This window comes from Carlito syrichta, unplaced genomic scaffold (assembly GCF_000164805.1).
Source record: "Carlito syrichta isolate Samal-C Ts95f unplaced genomic scaffold, Tarsius_syrichta-2.0.1 Scaffold304334, whole genome shotgun sequence".
Lineage (NCBI taxonomy): Eukaryota > Metazoa > Chordata > Mammalia > Primates > Tarsiidae > Carlito > Carlito syrichta.
This window is the reverse complement of record NW_007248430.1, coordinates 729165-748198: the sequence shown is the minus strand read 5'-3', so window position 1 is coordinate 748198 and position 19034 is coordinate 729165. Positions and strand designations below refer to the sequence as shown.

General features: G+C 33.3%; 1 long non-coding RNA gene across 1 annotated transcript in view; it reads right to left on the bottom strand.

The window, feature by feature from the left end:
- Nucleotides 1–1900: 1900 nt before the first annotated feature.
- Nucleotides 1901–19034, bottom strand: part of LOC110595778 — a 40259-nt gene continuing 23125 nt past the window's right edge. The window contains exon 3 of the long non-coding RNA XR_002482059.1: nucleotides 1901–1990. This is a non-coding gene — a long non-coding RNA (uncharacterized LOC110595778). The remainder of the gene's footprint in view (nucleotides 1991–19034) is intronic.

Genomic DNA, 19034 nt, shown 5'->3' with positions numbered 1-19034 from the left:
TTCGAGACCCGCCTGGGCAGCGAGACCTCATCTCTACAATAAATCAAAAATCAGCTGGGCGTGGTAGCGCACGCCTGTAATTCCGGCTACTCGGAAAGGCTGAGGCGGAAGGTACTATGTGAACAAAAGTGAACATCTACATCATTTGTGTACATTATGTAGTACTGGGTCATTAGGCTTATTTTAAAATTTCATCCCTTTTTTGTACTCAATAGTCCCTTTCCTTTTCTCTTTTTCTCCATGGTACTTACAACCATCAACCATAGCACAGAATTAATTTTGTTTTTTGTTACCTATTTCCCCCACTAGAATGTAGTTTCCACCCAGGCATGGGTATTGTATTTTGTTTACCCTGTCTCCACTCTCCGTTCACATAGTAGGCATTTGATAAATATTTATTGAATGATTATGATTGTTACATATATTAAACTACTTCTTTAACAGCACAACAAACAAAAGATACCTTCACAGACTTGTCAGTAAAAGGTGAAAGACTTATATGATCTAAAAAGAAATCAGAGTATCTCACTGACTTTTCAAAACAGAAGTTTACTATTTTAAATTCCTTTACTTGCTTTAACTTCTTAAAATAGTAACTAAAAAAAACTTTTCTTGAGAAGCACAGTGCTGTGCAATTCTGTTTCAAGTAGAGTTTGGACATCCACTCCATTGTAAATCTCTTCATTCACCTAGCTATTATTTGCATATGATCCCTTCGGGGTTTATAGTGTTCAATCCCTTCCAAACCTACAAGTCTTTCTAGGTCATTGGGGAAATGATTTAATTCTCTGGGAGTTTAATAAAAAAAAAAAATCAAATGTACTGGAATTTTTAAAAATAGGCAATGCTACCTTTGCTCTTTTTATAGGTGTTTGCACAACTATTTCCTAAAACATTAAACTTGCTATTGAGGCAAAAGAGATACTTTTCTTTCTCAAAATCTCATATTACTCACTTCTGTTATATTTGAAGAGCTACTTTAATAAAAAATCAGTTGGGTGTGGGTTGTAATAGAGTAACATTCTTATTAGAATAAGCTCTCAATATTTCAGGCTAATAAAAACCATAGTGTAAAAATATGAATAATCCCCAAATAATTCCTATTTGGTCTTAGAATTAATTACATGCCCTTTAAAAATCTACCTTGCCTCTTTAATTATGTGTTGCTTGAGTTAATAATACAATTAATTTCTGGGTAACATATTGGAAATTTTTGAGGACAGGGACGAGATCTCATTCATTTTGAAACAACCAAAGCATTTAGCCCGTCATCTTGCATACATAAGTCCTAAATAAAAGAACAAATGAGTAAATGATAAAAACGAAAATGATATAGACACTGATAATCCTGTCCAAGACAAAAATATAAAAGACCATCAGCATTTTTTCTCATTTAAAACTGTGAATATTTGACATTGAGCCTCACAGTATAAAAAAGTTGGAAATCATCTACTTTCTCAAGTTATTGCATTACCCCAAACTATATTTAACTGATATGTATAACTTCTAAATGAATATTTCACATCGGTTTGTTATTGTAATAAGCTGTTTAATAATGGATAGGCTTCTTCTTTTCCAGGTTTATGATTCTAAACAACTTAGAAAAGATCCCCAAGATCTTGATTATTCATATGAATTAAAAATGAAGCAAATTATAATAACCAATGGTTCTCTATTAAAACAATATTTTCTTTCAACCACTCCTAATGTAACTAAATAGTACATTTTTGGTATAAGTGGGTTTTTACAAATCTTGAGGATTTCGTTAAAAATATGCATTTTAAGTAACAACATTTTTCCTTATTATCCAATTACACATTAGCAGTAACAACTTGGAACAGTTGCACAGAGTATACCTCAAATCTGTAAAAGCATGAAAATAATAATATATAAACCGCTAACCTTGAGATCTCAGAACTTCAGTATCTTCCTGAAGACTCTATGCCTTTGAAAACATTTTTTCAGTCTGTTGATATTTCCTTATTCTTCCCTTAAAAAAAAAAGTTTCCACATGTTACTAAGGTTTTACTTCAAAAGTATAAAATATACTAAAGGTGTGAACAATATTATACAGGAGAAAATAAGTAAGGCATTGACTGTTAGAACTGAATAATCATACTATGTATAACAATGAAGAAATAATATTCTTTCTAGAACAATGTAGTAAGTTTCTAATGATTCATACACACCTTACTTCATCTATTTACTTGTTTTCAAGCAGTAGATAGTATTTTGGACAAGAAGTTACAGATATATAGATTTTATTAATCAGCATTACACCAGTCTTAATTTTCTAGTGGCGGTTCATACCTTTAAAAGACCCACAAAAATCCAGGAAAGTCAGCAAAAATGTTGTAGCTTTTGATAGTTTATAAAAATCACAATAAATGTTTGTAATGTTTCTTGATTTATTTGATTTGCTTAAAGAAAATTATTTAATTCTAAAGTTAATTCAAACATTTATATATTCAGGTTTTTGGCTAACAAGTTTTAAGAAAATAAAATATTCTTTAAAATATACATGCTTTAACAAAAATCTTTTTTTTTTTTTTACAATGCCATAAATAAAAATGATTAGCAGATCAATTTAAAGAGATGATGAAATCTTGGTAACAAAAATATGTACTTATGCCCGGGTTCGGTGGCTCAGCCTAATCCCACACTTTGGGAGGCCGAGGTGAGCGGCTTGCCCGAGCCCCCGGGTTCGAGACCCACCCAGGCAACTTGGTAAGACCTCATCTCTACAATAAATCAAAAAATTAGCCAGGCGTAGTAGTGCGCGCCGGTAGTTCCAGCTACTTGGAGAGCAGAAGGATGGTCGGAGCGCAGCAGGTCGAGGCTGCAGTGGTCAGGAGCAGCCACTGCATTACAGTCTGGGCAACAGAGTGAGACTCCAACTCAAAAAATAAAACAAAATAAAATAAAAATAAAAATATTTACTTTTTTATTTACCCAGACTAAAATGTATATAACCCCTTTTTTATTATAAATGAATTTTTCACTCATATACTAACTACTCTGTCCATATAAAAATGTAATATTTTAAAAAATGAGATAAATTTATTCATTTATTGTGTTTCCATGCTAGACCAACAGAACTATCGCCGCTCATAACCAAAGACAATAGCTAGTGTAGAAATGTTGCACGTGTTACTTGAATAGAGAAACACTCTAAGCAAGCGTCTTAAGCTAACATTTAAACAAACAAAATGTCAAAATCTTTAAGAAAAAAAGATTCCCAGAAAGATTATGTCTCCAGGAGCTCTTTTGCCTTTAGACTTTATGGATGGGTATGCTAAGGTAAAGATTTGGAACAAACTAGGATATCTGTACAACAATAGCACAGAAATATCAAATTGTGACTAGCATTACAAAGTTAGTAGAGGTTATTGAGTTCAGTTTGGTTCTGAGGAACCCCAGATTAAGCAGAAAAACTTAAATGAGTAACAAATAATGAATCTCAGAAAAATTTATTCAAAATTCAATCTGATTATTTTTTAAAATTTTTTAATTGACAGATGACATTGTATGTTTTTATCATTTACAACATGATGTTTTGAAGTACATATGTTGTGAAACAATCAACTCCAGCTCATTAACAACAAATAAATTATCTTATATAGTTTTCATTTTTTTGTGGAGAAAACATACAAATTCAACTGCTTTTACATTTTTCAAGAATACTATAGTCACCATCTTGTACAATTTCAAGTATAATTGTAAATATCTTAACATTTATTAAGAACATTACACATTCAAATGATGGCTCACGCTAGAGATCACAGAGGAAGGAACTGGAATAACCCACTGCACACATTTTGAAGAACGTTTATAAGAATATAGCTTTTCCTGTTTTCTCTGTTAAGGAGGAATATCCTCAGATTACAATCCAAGGAATTAAAAACCAACAAGCAAGCAAGTATACTAAGAGATCTCTGTTTGAGATCTGTTAACTGTTCATTGAATATAGATATTAAAAATTATTTGCAACTAAACCAAAAAAATTAGATGCTGAATTAGGTTTATAAATATCATTCATAATTTGAACTCAAATTTTCTTATTAATTAAAATAAATTCCCTTTTATTTAAATGTCATTTTTACTTATGAAGGCATCATTTAAAACTTTATCCTTAAAATAAGATTAAAAGTTTTAGTTGCTAGAAAAAAATGAGAAACTGCTATTTGGTTCAAGTTCCCTATTTTACAAATAAGCACACTGACTATTTTTTGACCTGTAGCTAAATCTGAAGAAAGAGAGTAGCTATTTTTAACTACTAGTTATTAAAATTGAAACAAAAATCATAATTGTATTTTACAACAAAATCAATAAAAGACATTTTTTAGGCATTAGATAGTCTATGGAGAAAAGGAAAAGTATTGAGCAATCTAGTGATCGAAATTGAATTACCTGTAATTTAGACCGAGGCAAAATTACCCTTGGCAATAGAAAAAAGCACTCAAACTCTAACCTTTTTGAAGGTCAAGGATATAAAAACAAATGTGAATAAAATTAACCCTAACTGAGGTCAGTGGAGCCACTAGGGGAGTCTACCAAAATGGAAGAAGGAGTTGATGGGCGTGGTGGAATGCACCTGTAGCTGCTCAGGAGGCTGAGACAGGAGGATCGCTTGAGTTCAGGAGTTCAAGATTACCCTGGTAACACAGTGAGACCCTGTCTCTAAAAAAAAAAAAAAAATTAAGGAAGAAGAAGGAATTTAAGTGAAGTCATATACAATGCAAAGATTCAAGTATTGGGCATCATGAGTTCAATGCCTGCTCTGTGTACAGCAGTTTATACTGGAAATCATTCCAATCTAGCATCTTAGCTGAATGGATGTGACTTGGGAACACTGAGTGTGAGAGACTGTGTTTGAACAGTGTGTAAGCACACACAGGAGAGAGAATTTAAATAGCTGTGATGCTAAGACCTATAGCACTCACTCTGAGGCAAATTTGTAAGGAATGATCCCCAAATGATGCACCTCAGGAATATGTAGGGACTGTTGCTCTTCCCTTGCAAATCCTCTAGGCGCATCAGTAGTGGTCTGCACAAGTTCAGTGGAAGCAGTCACTTTGCCTGGAATCCTGTCCTTTATGAGGTGATCAAAACTGAGTTGGATAGCCCCAGCACAGCCCTTTATACCACCTATGAGTGTCATGTGGTTGGGTTTATGACATCTAAGATTCATTTGTGAACAAATATAATCATCTCAGGCATTATGAAAAATGTTTGAGGAGGGTGACACTTTTTTGTTTCTTGTAGAAGATCGGAAACATGTATATTCATGTAAATGTAACATTATATGTCCTTAAATGACTATGTTATGTTTATGTAAAAAATCCCAGTGTCAAATGTCTGATTATGGGTTCTATGAAAAATGAAATTGACATAACCTATATCATTACTTATAAATGCGCCTCTAACACGATTCGTATCAGCTCTTTTCTAATATTAGGGGTTTAATTGAGAAGTCCTCAAGAACTAGTTTTTTAACTTATGCAGAAAAGTTGAGAAAGTCCTCAAGAACCAGTTTTTTAACTTGTGCAATTCCTTTAATATTACAGTGCTGGAGGGAAAGGTGAAGACAACTTTTCTTTGTTCAAGACACCTTGGCATCCTGGCTGCCCATAAACATTACTGCAAATCATCCTACAAATCACAGCCACCATCTTGAGCGGCAAGGGTCAAGACACTCTTCCATGTTTGTCAAAATTTTCTCTAGAAGAACAGCTTTAGTAGGTCAATGAGGCACTTAGCACTCACTGGCATGTTTCAATCAATAGTCTGCACTGAGATCACCAAAGGTCACATCCCAGTGATAGCATTGACTCTGCTTTAAAATCAGCCTATATTATTTTTAATAAATGACTCAATATTTAGCTACAAGGAAATATAGCCTGTTTAAAACACTGTCATTTTGTTCTGCCCCTTTAAAAAAAACTCTTTCTTGCAAATGCTGGGGTTCTGAGAATAAACTTGTTCATCCTATAATCACAGAATTTGAGACCTCTAAGCTTATGACCTCTGGATGTCTGAAATCCTGGCTCACATCACAGTTTCAATGCATTAAAAGGGAATATCGGTCTACGAACACAAGTGGAAAAGTTGTTTGATGTTTTTAAAGTGATAATAAAACTTTTAGGTTTAGTCTAACGGTTTAATTGTATTTGCAATTTCATCTCAAAATACAGCATTGCATAATTAATACTCCAGCAACCTGCAAAAGTATCATTTACTCTGAAGGAAAGCTTCCTGACAGGAGCAAAAGGCCCAGGGCAAAAAAAAAAAATCTAGCAGGAGAGAGCAATGTGCCATGTAGAGTTTGACCCTATCTTTTTAAGAGAAGAAACCCCACTGACAGTCACATTAATTCTATTTAGAATTATTTTTAAATAACAATACTACTTCAATTTTGTACCTTCATACACATGCTTAAGATCAACCATCAAAAATATATATAGCCTTTAATCCATTCATTTACCCCAAACAATAAGAATGAATTTCCATTTTAAAAAAATGTGTTGAAATATAAATAACAGTATCACATGGCAAAAAAAAAGATTTCTAGAATTATGATGGCACTTAGTCTTTCTATTTTTTTGTTGGAGTGCAGTGGCAGCTCCTGACCACTGCAGCCTCGACCTGCTGGGCTCCGGTGATCCTTCTGTCTCAGCCTTCCAAGTAGCTGGAACTACAGGCACGTGCTACCACGCCTGGTTAATTTTTGATTTGTTGTAGAGATGAGGTCTCGCCAAGTTGCCCAGGCGGGTCTCGAACCCATGGGCCCAGGCAATCCACTTACCTCAGCCTCCCAAAGCGCTGGGATTACAGGCTGAGCCACTGAGCCCAGCTAGTCATTCTATTTTAATAAAGTGGACAAGAGCTATCATAACAAAATTGATCTTAGTTGGGCCATTTATTGATCAGATGATTCCATGGGATTCTTCCATTCAATCTCCTGTGTTCAAAAGTGAATAAACAATTGAATGACAAGACATTACAATTACTGAGCATTTTCAAGAATGATAAGAGAACCTAGATGACAATTTAGATATAAATTTTAAAACCTAAGGAAGTAGATGATTCTCTAGAAAACTGTAAATTAGTAAGACTGGTCCTAGAAGAGGTGCAAGTTAGATGGATTACAACAGAAGGGACTGGAAAGTGTGTTTCAAGTTCTACTACTAGAAAGGGCAAATAGGATCAATAGGGTGTATAAAAGGCTTAGAGAACCTTTACAATAAAGAGTTCCACATTGTTTACATCTATACTTCACCAATAAAAATTTTTCTTGATGTCTACACATTTTTTACTCATTCCTCTAATGTTCACATTTCCCCATATACCCAATTTAGAGTCCATTTGCCATCATGGTAATCTCTCTCTTGCATATACACTTTTCTCTAAGGTCTTTTACTCTCTCTTCCTCAACCTAGTGTGAAAAATTCTCCTGAGTTGGGTGCACTGTCTCAAGTCTGTAATCCCAGCACTTAGGGGGCGTAGGAGAGAGAATTGCCTGAGCCCAGGGGTTCGAGACCAGCCTGGACAATTTAGCAAGACCTCATCTCTACAATTAAAAAAAAAAATTAGCCAGGCCAGGTGTGATGGTGGGGGCCTGTAGTTCCAGCTACTTGGAGGACTGAGATGGAAGGTTCACCTGAGACCAGTAGGTTGAGACTGTGGTGGCCATGAGCATGCCACTGTATTACAGCCTGGGCCACAGAGTAAGACTCAGACTAAAAAAAACCAAACAAACAACACACACACACACACACATACACACACACACACACACACACACACACACACACACGTACACACCTCATGTTAAATTCAGCTCTCCTCATGCTATGAACCTGGCTCTAGTAGCTGAACAGGACTGTGACTAGAGAATATTAGGAACTGTAGGATATTGTGTTATTGATATAACTTTTGATATACGACCACAAACTTAAATGGGTCCCCAGTAGTGCCTGGAAATCTTATCGCATTTCCCTTGTTAATTTATGGCTCATCTCCATGATCCCATTCTAAGAGGTGGCTTTGCCTTTTTTCACCACTGTCATATTCCTTCCCATCTCTCATTCTCAGTTTATGATATTGTTTCTAAGAAAATGGATAGAGACACAATTAAATTTCCTCCCTTTCCTACCACCATATCCTCTACGCACTTTACCTTTGTTCTCATATAGTCTGCTTTCAATCCTGTTATGACAAAGAAGCTTCTTTCTTCTACTTAAAGTCAATCCTTTTTCTTCAGCCTTAGATTCCATTTCCTCTCACCAACTTAGGTTTTCGCTACTTCAGTTATACCTTCTCTCTGTTATTTATTTTCCGTTTTACTGGATTTCCCCATTCATATGCAAATGTTACAATGTCTCCATCTTAAAATTCTTTTTCTTTTATATCAGCTTCCCATCTTGCTATCACCCTAGTTCTCTGCTTCATTTTATAACAAAACTTTTCAAGAGTGCATTCTCCATTCCTCAGCTGCAACTCTATATTGAACACCCCCAAATTAGGATTTATTTCCACAACTCTACTGAAATAACACTGGTCAAAGTCAGCTGCAAACTTTTGAATATTGCCGAATCCAGTGACAAATTCTTAGCCATTATCTTTCTCAATCTCTCAACAGCTTTGACTCAGATAATCACTTTCCTTTTCTTGAAATGTTTCTTCACTAGGCTTCTAGAATACTACATACTCCTACTTTATCTCCTACCCCATGTATTGCCCTTTCTCAACCTCTTTGTCTAATTTCTTCCATTATTCCTGAACTCTACATCCTTTGATAGATTTAGTTCTGATATTTCTTCACCCAATTATAAACCTAGCTCCTTTGAGAAATGGCTGAGTCTAGGGCTGAGGCAGAGAAAATACAAGATGAACCTGAAACATTTGTGTAATGCCAGAAAATAAGAAAGAAGAAAAAAAAAAAGTAAGACAGTCACATGCATGTCAAAAGGACACAGTCAACATGAAAGAGCTCTCCATGGTCAAAGTTGGAATAATTTAAGCAACAAAATTAATGACACTATTAGATTATAACCCCAAGAATAAAATGAATATTTATGAGTCAATACTAATAAACTAAATTACTGAATAACAAATAAATGAGGGAGAAAAACAATCTTCTTTGTAAGAGGTTTCCAAATAACATGTATAGTTATTCCCCTTTCAAGAAGTAGAGGTTGGTCCCCACCTCCCCTCCACCTCGAATGTAAGCTGGATTTAGTGAGTTATTTCTAAAAAAGTTATTATGGAAAAATAAAAACGGTAATATTATAGAAAACTGGCAGATATTATCTCAACTAATTGACTAACATTAATATTGACAATGATTCATTGTGTTGATATTATGTACTCCCTGATATGATTTAATAAGAACACTTTACTTCTGTGATAATCTTCCCAAAAGTTCAGACCCCCAATCTAATAAGAAAACATCAGAAAAAAACTAAGATTGAGGAATAGCCTACAAAAATCTAACTAATGCTCTTCTTAAAAAATCATGGTCGTGAAAAATAAGGAAAGACTGAGGAACTATCAGAGATCGAGGAGATATGATGACTAAATTCAATGTGATATCCATGATTGAATTCTAGATCAGTAATGTCCTATTTGTGAATAAAGTGTGAAATGTGAAGAGTCTATATTTTGATTAATAGTGCTATACCAGCTCGAATTCCTTTGTTTTGACAAATGTGCCATGGTTATATAAGAGGTTAACATTGGAGGAAGCTGAGCAAAGACTTCATGGGAACTCTGTACTATTTTTGCATTTTTTTCAAAACTCTAAAATTATTCTAAAATAAAAAGTTTATTTTAAAAAAGCCTAGGGATGAATCATGTTCATCTCTTTCTCTCCCACCCCACAGTCAAACAGTTGGCATCTTCAGCCAGCTCTGCCTTCTAGATGTATCTCGAATCTGACCACTTCTCATCAGCTCTACTGCTGCTGCCTTAGGCCAAGCCCCATGTCTCTCACTTTCACTATCCCACAGCAACTTCCCATCTGGTCTCCACACTAGCATCAAGCTCTTTTCCAACATCTAATTTGCTATTCTTTCTCTCTGGAAGCCTCCTCCTCACCCAGATGTAACATGGCCCACTCACTCAGTTTATCAAGCCTGTACCAAAACATTGTCTCTTTGGAGAGGTGTTTTCTGATGATATTTTTAAAAATTCTTTTCCCTACCTCTACTTTATTTTTCTTCAAGCATATTTGTGACATTGTAGTGTTATTTACCTGTTTATTATCCATCTTCACTACTAATGGACAAATCAGGAAGGCAAGAGCTTTATTTTGTTGAATTATTAAACATATACCTATTGCTTGGGACTTACAGAAAAAAGTATAACTTACGCAAAACTGGTAGCAGTGTGTATTTTGCTGCCTTTTGAAAAAAGCAATATGCTAATATCTAGTAAATCAGCACTCCCACTGTTAGGAATCTATTGCATAAAAAGTAAAGCACTGGTGTATTAGGACATTTTTAAAAGAACATGTTTTAGAATCTTGTTTAGTAACATATAAACTATTCTGAAACAAATGAACACCCATAGGGGAAGATATACTAAACACTTATATAGCCAATCCTTGAAATAGTATGTAGTTAATAAAAGAATCAAATAGAGCTATGACAAATAGCTTGGGGGAACTTCCTTAAGATGCTGTTCAATGATAAAATCAAGATGAAGAAAATGTATATAGTATGACTATTTTTGACCAAAAACTTCATGAGAAAATGTATGTGTTTATCAATGATTATATAATATTGAAAAAATATGAAGGACTATAAACCAAGTTAGCAACAAGAGTTATCTACAGACGTAAGTGATATGAATGAAGGACAGAGGGGAAGAAGAGAGGAAGAGTCAAACCAAAAACAAAGAAAGAAACAATAAACAAATTCTGGGATATGATGATATTTAGGCTTCTAATAATGTGTGTTTACATAAAAGAAAAGCATTTAGGGAAATCGGTTTTAAAGTTCAGAATGGCTTTTGGACATTAGGTTCACAATTTTTAAAGAACAAAAATCAACTTTTAAATGTAAAATTGATTGCAGAGCTCCTAAATCTCACAAAGACAGACAATTGCTTCTAGAATTGATCAAATTCCCAGGAAATTCTTACAGATGGTCCTAGGGACACAGCTAAACTGCAGTCTACGTTAGTCAGTGTACTTTCATGTTCAGCTTGAGAAAATGAAAATCAAACCTAAAAAAGAAAAAGTAATAACCACTGATAGAAAGAAAAGAGGGAGGTCTTTATAGTATTAGTTAGCTCATCTTTTAGCGAATGAAACAGCCTATCTTATTATAATAGGCATTTCCCCCATGGAAACCACACAGTTTTTGTCCAAAAGAGTAGAAATGCCCAAATGAGGTCTTGACTGCTGCTAGGACTACTCTGACAACATTCATTCTCTTTAAAAGTGAGAAATAAATCACAGACTTTCTGATAAAAATATAAAAAATCTTTATCTTCTGTGCCACAATAAGATGTTGAGTATCCCGAATATTCCCCTGTAGAAAGTGTCCAACAGTTAATAAGTACTTACTACATGTTTAAATACATTCAGTACACTTAAGAAACATTGCATACTGTGGCAGACAGAAAGGATAAATACAATCATGTAATAGTCTGACCCCAAATTGGTCTGTTTGGTAACACTACAGAGCACATTATACCAATGTCAAGTACAAAGTGTAGATAAAAGAAAAAAGGATCCATTCTGGATAGCACATGAGAGTTTATTAAAGAAGCCTATCTATAGAAGCTATGACCTACCCTGCTCCCCACCTTGGGGAGGTGAATCGTTTTTTCTCTCTCTCTAATCTACTTTCTAAATAAATTATATTTTCCAATCTAAAAAAAGAAGTTTATTGTAAACAGACTTCATAATAGATGACTTTATAATAAAGTAATTTTACCATAAGGTAAATTCTTAATGAGTCCTGAGTGTAGATTTCTAAAAATATGATGAGAGAAATGCAGATTCAATGCAGTTCAAACAAGAAATATTAGTGGTAAGATAATGTAAATAGAGAGTTCTTTAGCTCAGGAGTACCAAAATACAGACATGAACATAATTCTGAAATCTCTTACCTCTGTGATTTTGAGCAAATTACTTAATTTCAGTTTCTTCATCTGTCAAATGAACATATAAGCTCCGATTTTATACTTTGAAGTAAAGATTAACAAGGCAACTTGTTTATTGTATTTTACAGCATGTGACTCACAACAGATCTTCAATATATTAGTTCTGTTTACAAACCAGGAAAAGAAAAAAATAGAACAAAATGTGATAGAAGAGTTACAAATTTAAAAATCAATGGCTATGAATCATTTTCACTCTTCACTTATGAGTAATTTTATTGCACATTCTGTTTTTAAAAAATTAATTTAGATCTTTTTTGTGTTTATAAACTATGAGATCAAAATAAATTACTAATATGATATCCATGGCTATTAGTGGCCCAACATGTTTTTCTTCCTTTTTTTCTAGTAATATACTGTATATCTTCTTTCGTATTACCATAGGAATGAAGAAATGAAGAGGACATAGACAACCAAAAAACTTTATCCATTGGCCTCAGAGATTGGTTCAGGGAAGGGTATGTAACCCATGATGAAGTTGTCAATCAAGGTCCAGTTTAGAAAATGGAGTCTATGCCAGGTGGTTTAATGAAAGGAATTTCATACCAGGAAGTAATTACATTGCTTTTGAAAGAGCTGAAATGCCAAACAAACAGGAAAAACAAAGAAACTCAACAACAGTAAGAAGATGCCTACTATTACTGATACCCCTCAGGATAGAGACACAGAGGAGTAGATGATGTAAGTTACCAAAGCTCAAGAGTTGGTGCTGCCTGATTGGGACCCAAATCCCTGAAGAGTAACTACATGAGGGCTGGAACCACAAAAGTAAGAAAATTAGCAAGGTCTGGGCCATGAGAAGACATGACAGCCCCTGGAAATATCACCTAAGACATGCATAGTTTGGTAGGAATATTCTGGTGTATCCCTCACTCTTCCCCTCCACTGTCCCACCAGTGCCTTTTATTCGCTGAACCATCTGGAAGGCAGTAGGCATGGAAGCTGGGAAATGCAACTTGACAGAAACTGGATCTGAACATAGATGGACACGTACTTAACACTCTGAGATAGTCCTTGAGATCTAAACTGTTGGAACCAGGATGGGAGAGACACCTTCTTGCCTTCAAGATCATAATGCTAGGAGAGTGTGTATGTCTATATACAGCCAGACATCTTCGACAGATATCTGGGAAACCCATAATTCCATATGCAGTAGGAGAAAATGAGTCCCACCTGTGGTAAAAAGAGAGTCAAGTAATAGTGGAGACAGAGAGTACTGAAGTTGTCACTTGAGCCCCAAATCCATTTTTGCCTCATTTGAACTACCCCTGACTCTCTTGGTTACATAAGCTAGGATATCTCTTTTTGTTTAAGTTAAATTGTGTAGGGTCTTTGTCATTTGCAATAAAAAGTCTTAACTAATATAACCATGACCATTAACTGACTATTTTAAAGAGCTGCTAGGACAAATGCCAAGTATTACTAGTAAAAGAAATGAAATTAAATGATGGATGTAGTTATATATTACCAGTAAGAGCAAATAAATGAATGTGACTATGTTGACACACCTTGGTTGGTCATAATACTGAATGAATTCTTTCTCTTTTATCTTAAATAGTTAATTTAAATTTTAAAAACGCTGGATTTTAGAAAGGTAATTTCTCACAGCCTTTTAAGATAGAAGAGCCAGCTGTATTCTTTGATTCATGTCTGGTAATGAGATTACAGAAAGAATGAGGATTAATGCCAGATGGAGACTATCAAAACAAAAATTCACTACAAAGAAATGAACATGAATCTAAAGTTAAATCTGCAGTTACAGAATGTGAGATGCTAAACAGAGCAATGTCATTCTTTTATCCTATTTTACCATTTGAAGAGATTTTTTTAAATAAATGAAGTGATTACTTCATCATTTAACACATTTGTAAGGAAGGTAAAAGAGGCTCTGTCAACTATTATTTCAATCTCTCTATATTCTGAACGCTAATGCTTCTTGCTTTTTCTTCTTTCATTTCAAGCAATGCCTTTACCCTTTTACTACTCCTTACTAAGTGGAAAATAGAGAGAATGCAATGAGTTTTGTTTTATAGGACAGAAATCCTTGAAAACCTACAGTTGCTAGCAGTTGTTGTTTGCTTGTTTGTTTGGACTACCTAAAACTGAGAGTCAGCTCTTAGTTGTCATAAACATTTTTGATTAAACAATGAATTTAAATCCCAGCACCTCCCAAACCTGCCTCCATTTAATGCTGTACTCTCTCCTATCTGAAGTTTTCCAGTCATAACATTTAATTCTTCTCCAATCTATACAATGTACTAGTTGAAATTATATTTCTCAGTATGGTTTCATGTCATTTGCCTGAAGTTCCCAACTAGAGTGTTCCTTGGGGCAAAAACATGCTTCTCAGACTGCGTGTATGCTGAAATGCATCTTCAATGTAGTCTTGAACACTCAGCGTGGTCCATTCATTCTCTATGAATATAAGTGTAATAGATTCTTGACATATGTAAAGAATTTATATTCCTTCAGTTATTGGAGGTACTAAAGGCAGGGACATGAGGAAATAAATGAATGTGGCTATGCTGACAAAGCATTTAACGAAATTAATGTTAATGGCAATCTGCATAGAAGAATTAAATTTGATCAGATTCTCAATCTCTATTATTATCAGTGGTACTTTCATTTTATTCTAACTAATATTAATGCAGATGAGAACTAAAGAGTCACATATTCAATGCAGTTTTTTTAAATTAAGGATTTTGAAAACACTTATATGTTGTATGGCATGGAGGTAAATAATCATTTCTATTTTCTTATAGAATTTATAACATAATAGAGTGATCAACAGTGCAAGCTCTGGAGTTTGAGCTAATTTTAAATTTTAGCTCCAGCACTTAGAAGCTGTGTGAAATTAGGCAAATTACTTATTCTTTTTGCTTTTCAGTTTCCTCATCTGTAACATAAGAATAAACCTTACTGTGACTACCCCTCCCACTCATATCACATGTTTTTTTCTCAGGATTAAATGAAATGATGCTTCAAAAGCATTCAAAATTAAAATGAAGACTCAAACCCACAAGGATTGCTGGTAGTGTTTCATTGCCCAATTTCAATCTTATCTTTACTTATGTGTGAACTTGAAATATATTTTGAAATATGCTTCAAAATAAATTTTTAAATAATCTTGAATATTTTAAAAAGTCCCTTAATGTACATACATTGCCAGACTAAATCAGATACTTATGAGAGATTAAATAAATTACTTTATGATGAAATAGAGTCAAAAGTAGCAATCGTTTTATATTAGGAAAGGTATTTTTCAGTTCATCACATTAAAAGGTCAAGATAGGATTATCTTGATATCTACTATTAAAAATTGGATTTAAATTTATACATTATTCTTATTTAGAAATTCTTAATGGAAAGGTAGCTTATTAATTTATGATAAAGTATTTCTTATGTCATTTGCCTGAAGTTCCCAACTAGAGTGTTCCTTGAAGCAAGAACATGCTTTTCCGACTGCCTGTATACTGCAGTGCATCTTCAGTGTGGTCTTGAATACTCAGTGTGGTCCATTCGTTCTCCATGAATAGAATTGTAATAGACTCTTACCATTAACAAAAACTCCATTAACAAAAACTGTACCAAAAAATTTGTTAGAAAATATAGTTAGAAAACCTAACATATAATTAGAAATTTGTAAGAAGCACAAAAATCTTTAAAACTTAGGGACTCAGCAAGGAATATGCAGTGCAAGAAGAAAAACACAGAATTCTACTTTGCATAAAATAGTTAAATATGAAAAGATATCTAATGTATAACCTAAATTAATCTACACATTTAATGTAATTCTGATGACATTAATGATTTGTTTCATAACTTAACAGCATTCTCCGAAAATGTGAATAATAATCACATGAGATGACATGTGAGTCTTTAAGAGAATGGAGGTGTATTGTGGTTTTGTTCATAGTAGTGAGTTAGGGAAATTTGAGAATCCCATGAGAGATAATGGAAATTTCCTACAGATTTATAATATAACACTAGTATTGGTTTAGAAATAACTTTCTAAATGTTGAAATAGAAAGAAAACCACAAACACTGATCACACTACATATCATAATTTAGCTTAAGAACAGTATTACAAATCAATAAGAAATACTGTATTGTTCAACATATGATTTTAGGAAAACTGGAAAATTATCTTTAAATTTTACACCATATGCCAACATAGTTTTCAAATGGACTAAAGGTTGAAATATATATAGAAATTTATAAAAGTTATGGAAGAATTATTTGTATGCAATTGATCTTGGGAAGAAAAGAAAGTTTGCTTAAGTATAAAGGCCACATTCATGAAATATTTGACTAGTGTATTTTTCTGGCAAATATAAACAGAGTTAAAACACAAATAACAAAATAAGAAAGATATTATTGTGAATGCATTCATCTAATCCTTAATATTATAAAACAATAAAAAAGAAAATCACCATCATAACAGAAAAGAACCTGGGTAGGAAATTTACATACACACACAAATACGCATGGCAAATAATTACATATATAAATAAGTAGCTTCTTAGAATTCAGAGAAATTCCAGTGAAGACACCAACGGAATGTTTTCACCTATAATATTGGCCAATGTATGTATGTGTATGTGTATAATGTTCACAAGTATTTATAATCACACAATGAAAGACACCAATGAGTATGTTTTCGCATATCATACTGGGCAACGTGTCTGCATGTATGTCTATCTGTGTGTGTATATATGTATAATGTATGGGTATGTTTAATATATACACATACAGGAGAGAGAGAGACAGAGACAGAAAGAGGGACAGAGGGAGAGAGAGAAGAAGAGAGAGACAGAGACATGCAGAGAGAGAAAGAAAATAGCCAGTTTTGGCAAGGTGTTGGGGAAATAGGCACACAAATGTTAGAAGTGGGCATATAAATTGCTAAAGTTTTCTAGAGGGCAATTAAAATAATAACTTTTGAACCATGATTTTGACTTTTAGAGATTTATTCTAAGGTGTATCTAAAAGCATGCCATAAAAGCAATAATTATATTAGTGGAAAATACTAGAAAGCTATTTTAATGAATTAAAATAAAAAGCTTTGTTAGACTAAAATTTATAAAAATAAATAACAAAAAATATATAGATAACAAAAATCACCCATTATTCTACCATCCATAGAATGTTATCATGTATAGAAAATGTTTCTCTTTTTCCTTCTGCATCTTGTTATACCTCATATTTAAAATTTTATAAAAATCAATGAAATTAATATAATTTTGCGAACTTCTTGGCTAATGTGAATATAATCTTACGTTAATACATTTATTCAGCTGTTTTTATTGGCTATGTGGTAAATTATTATATGAGTGTCCCAGAAATTACTTAACCAATTGCATGGTACATAGGTTCTACAATATTTCACCATAAGAAAAGTCACTGCATAAATCATCCTTAAAGCCAAAACTTTTTTTTTACACATTTCAGCTTTTGAAAGAAATAAATATTAAATACATTGATTCTAAATATTTCTATACTCTAATACTGAATTCTAAATTGACTAATGAATTTATAGGTTGATGAAACTTTATGGGGAGTTTGAGGAGTAATCTACTTCCTACTGGCAATATTGTATGCGTAAATTAAAATCTTCATGAACATCTGATATGAAAACTTTTTTTCCATGCATCTGTACCAGTTAAAGGAGGCTCTAACTGTATTCAACTATCTTAATTAATTTTTATACAATTAACCTATTTCGGCTGACTCGTCATGTTTAGAATGATAGAAAGCATTTGATCAATTGAGTCTTTTTTAATAAAAAATCATGAACATGTCAATCAAAAATAAACTTATTTAGAACCTAAAGTCAGGAGACTTACATGAAATAATCTGTCTAAAGCATTGAGCACAATGCCTGGCAAATGGATAAAATGCTCAATAAAGCTTGCTATTCTGATTATTTCCATTAAGCAATGTGGGGGGAATATAGTACATAGCCCCAGCCATTAAGAAGTCTGAAATAATTGCAATTGTATTGTAGTCATCCATTTTCATATTCTCACTCCAAAGCCAGTGAACACTTAAGAATTAAGAGCTATTCTGTTGAAAATAGCGATGTTTATGTAGGCTGTGTTTATCTTTTTGGATTCCCTTCATCTTTAATTTTTCATAGAAACATTTTATAATCTTGTATTGAGACGCATTTTTAAATATATAAGTTTTCGTATTAGAATTTATAAATACTTAGCCAATCTTACTTTCTAGGTTTCCTTTTACAGCCTCTCTAGTTTACATCTATTTAAAAAATTCTAGGCCAATGTATGACATCTATGTGCTATGCGCTATGTGCTATGCTATGATTTTAACACAGCATTTCATTATAACACTTATTAATGACCACCATATTGAGCCATGTAATCATCAATTCTTTTGGTAAGTAGAGTTCTTGAAGTATATATCTGAAGATGCATATACATATATGGCTGAAATATGTACTCTCTCCAAGCTAAAATGATGGTTGTCACAGAAACAGAAAACTGTAGAAACTCAGATAGCAAGAAGATGAGGAACAGCATCTTTGGGGAGTGGGGAAATAGGACAGGCTATGTTGGAAAAATTAGCTAAGCATAATATTAATTGCCATTATTTCTTGCAAACCAACATCCTCAAAGATAGAATTAAATACCCCAAACTCTGGCACTTAGATTTAAAGTTCATACATTTTCAAAAATGTAGGAATTGTAGGCATTAGAACAAATTTCAAAAAAGTATATAAATAAGTATTCTTTAATGGTGAAAAGTAACTTAAGTAATATAGTTTACAACTAAAATATGTTCATTTTCATCTCACATGATATTTCCACTAACATTATAATTCAATGACATAAAAAATTTTG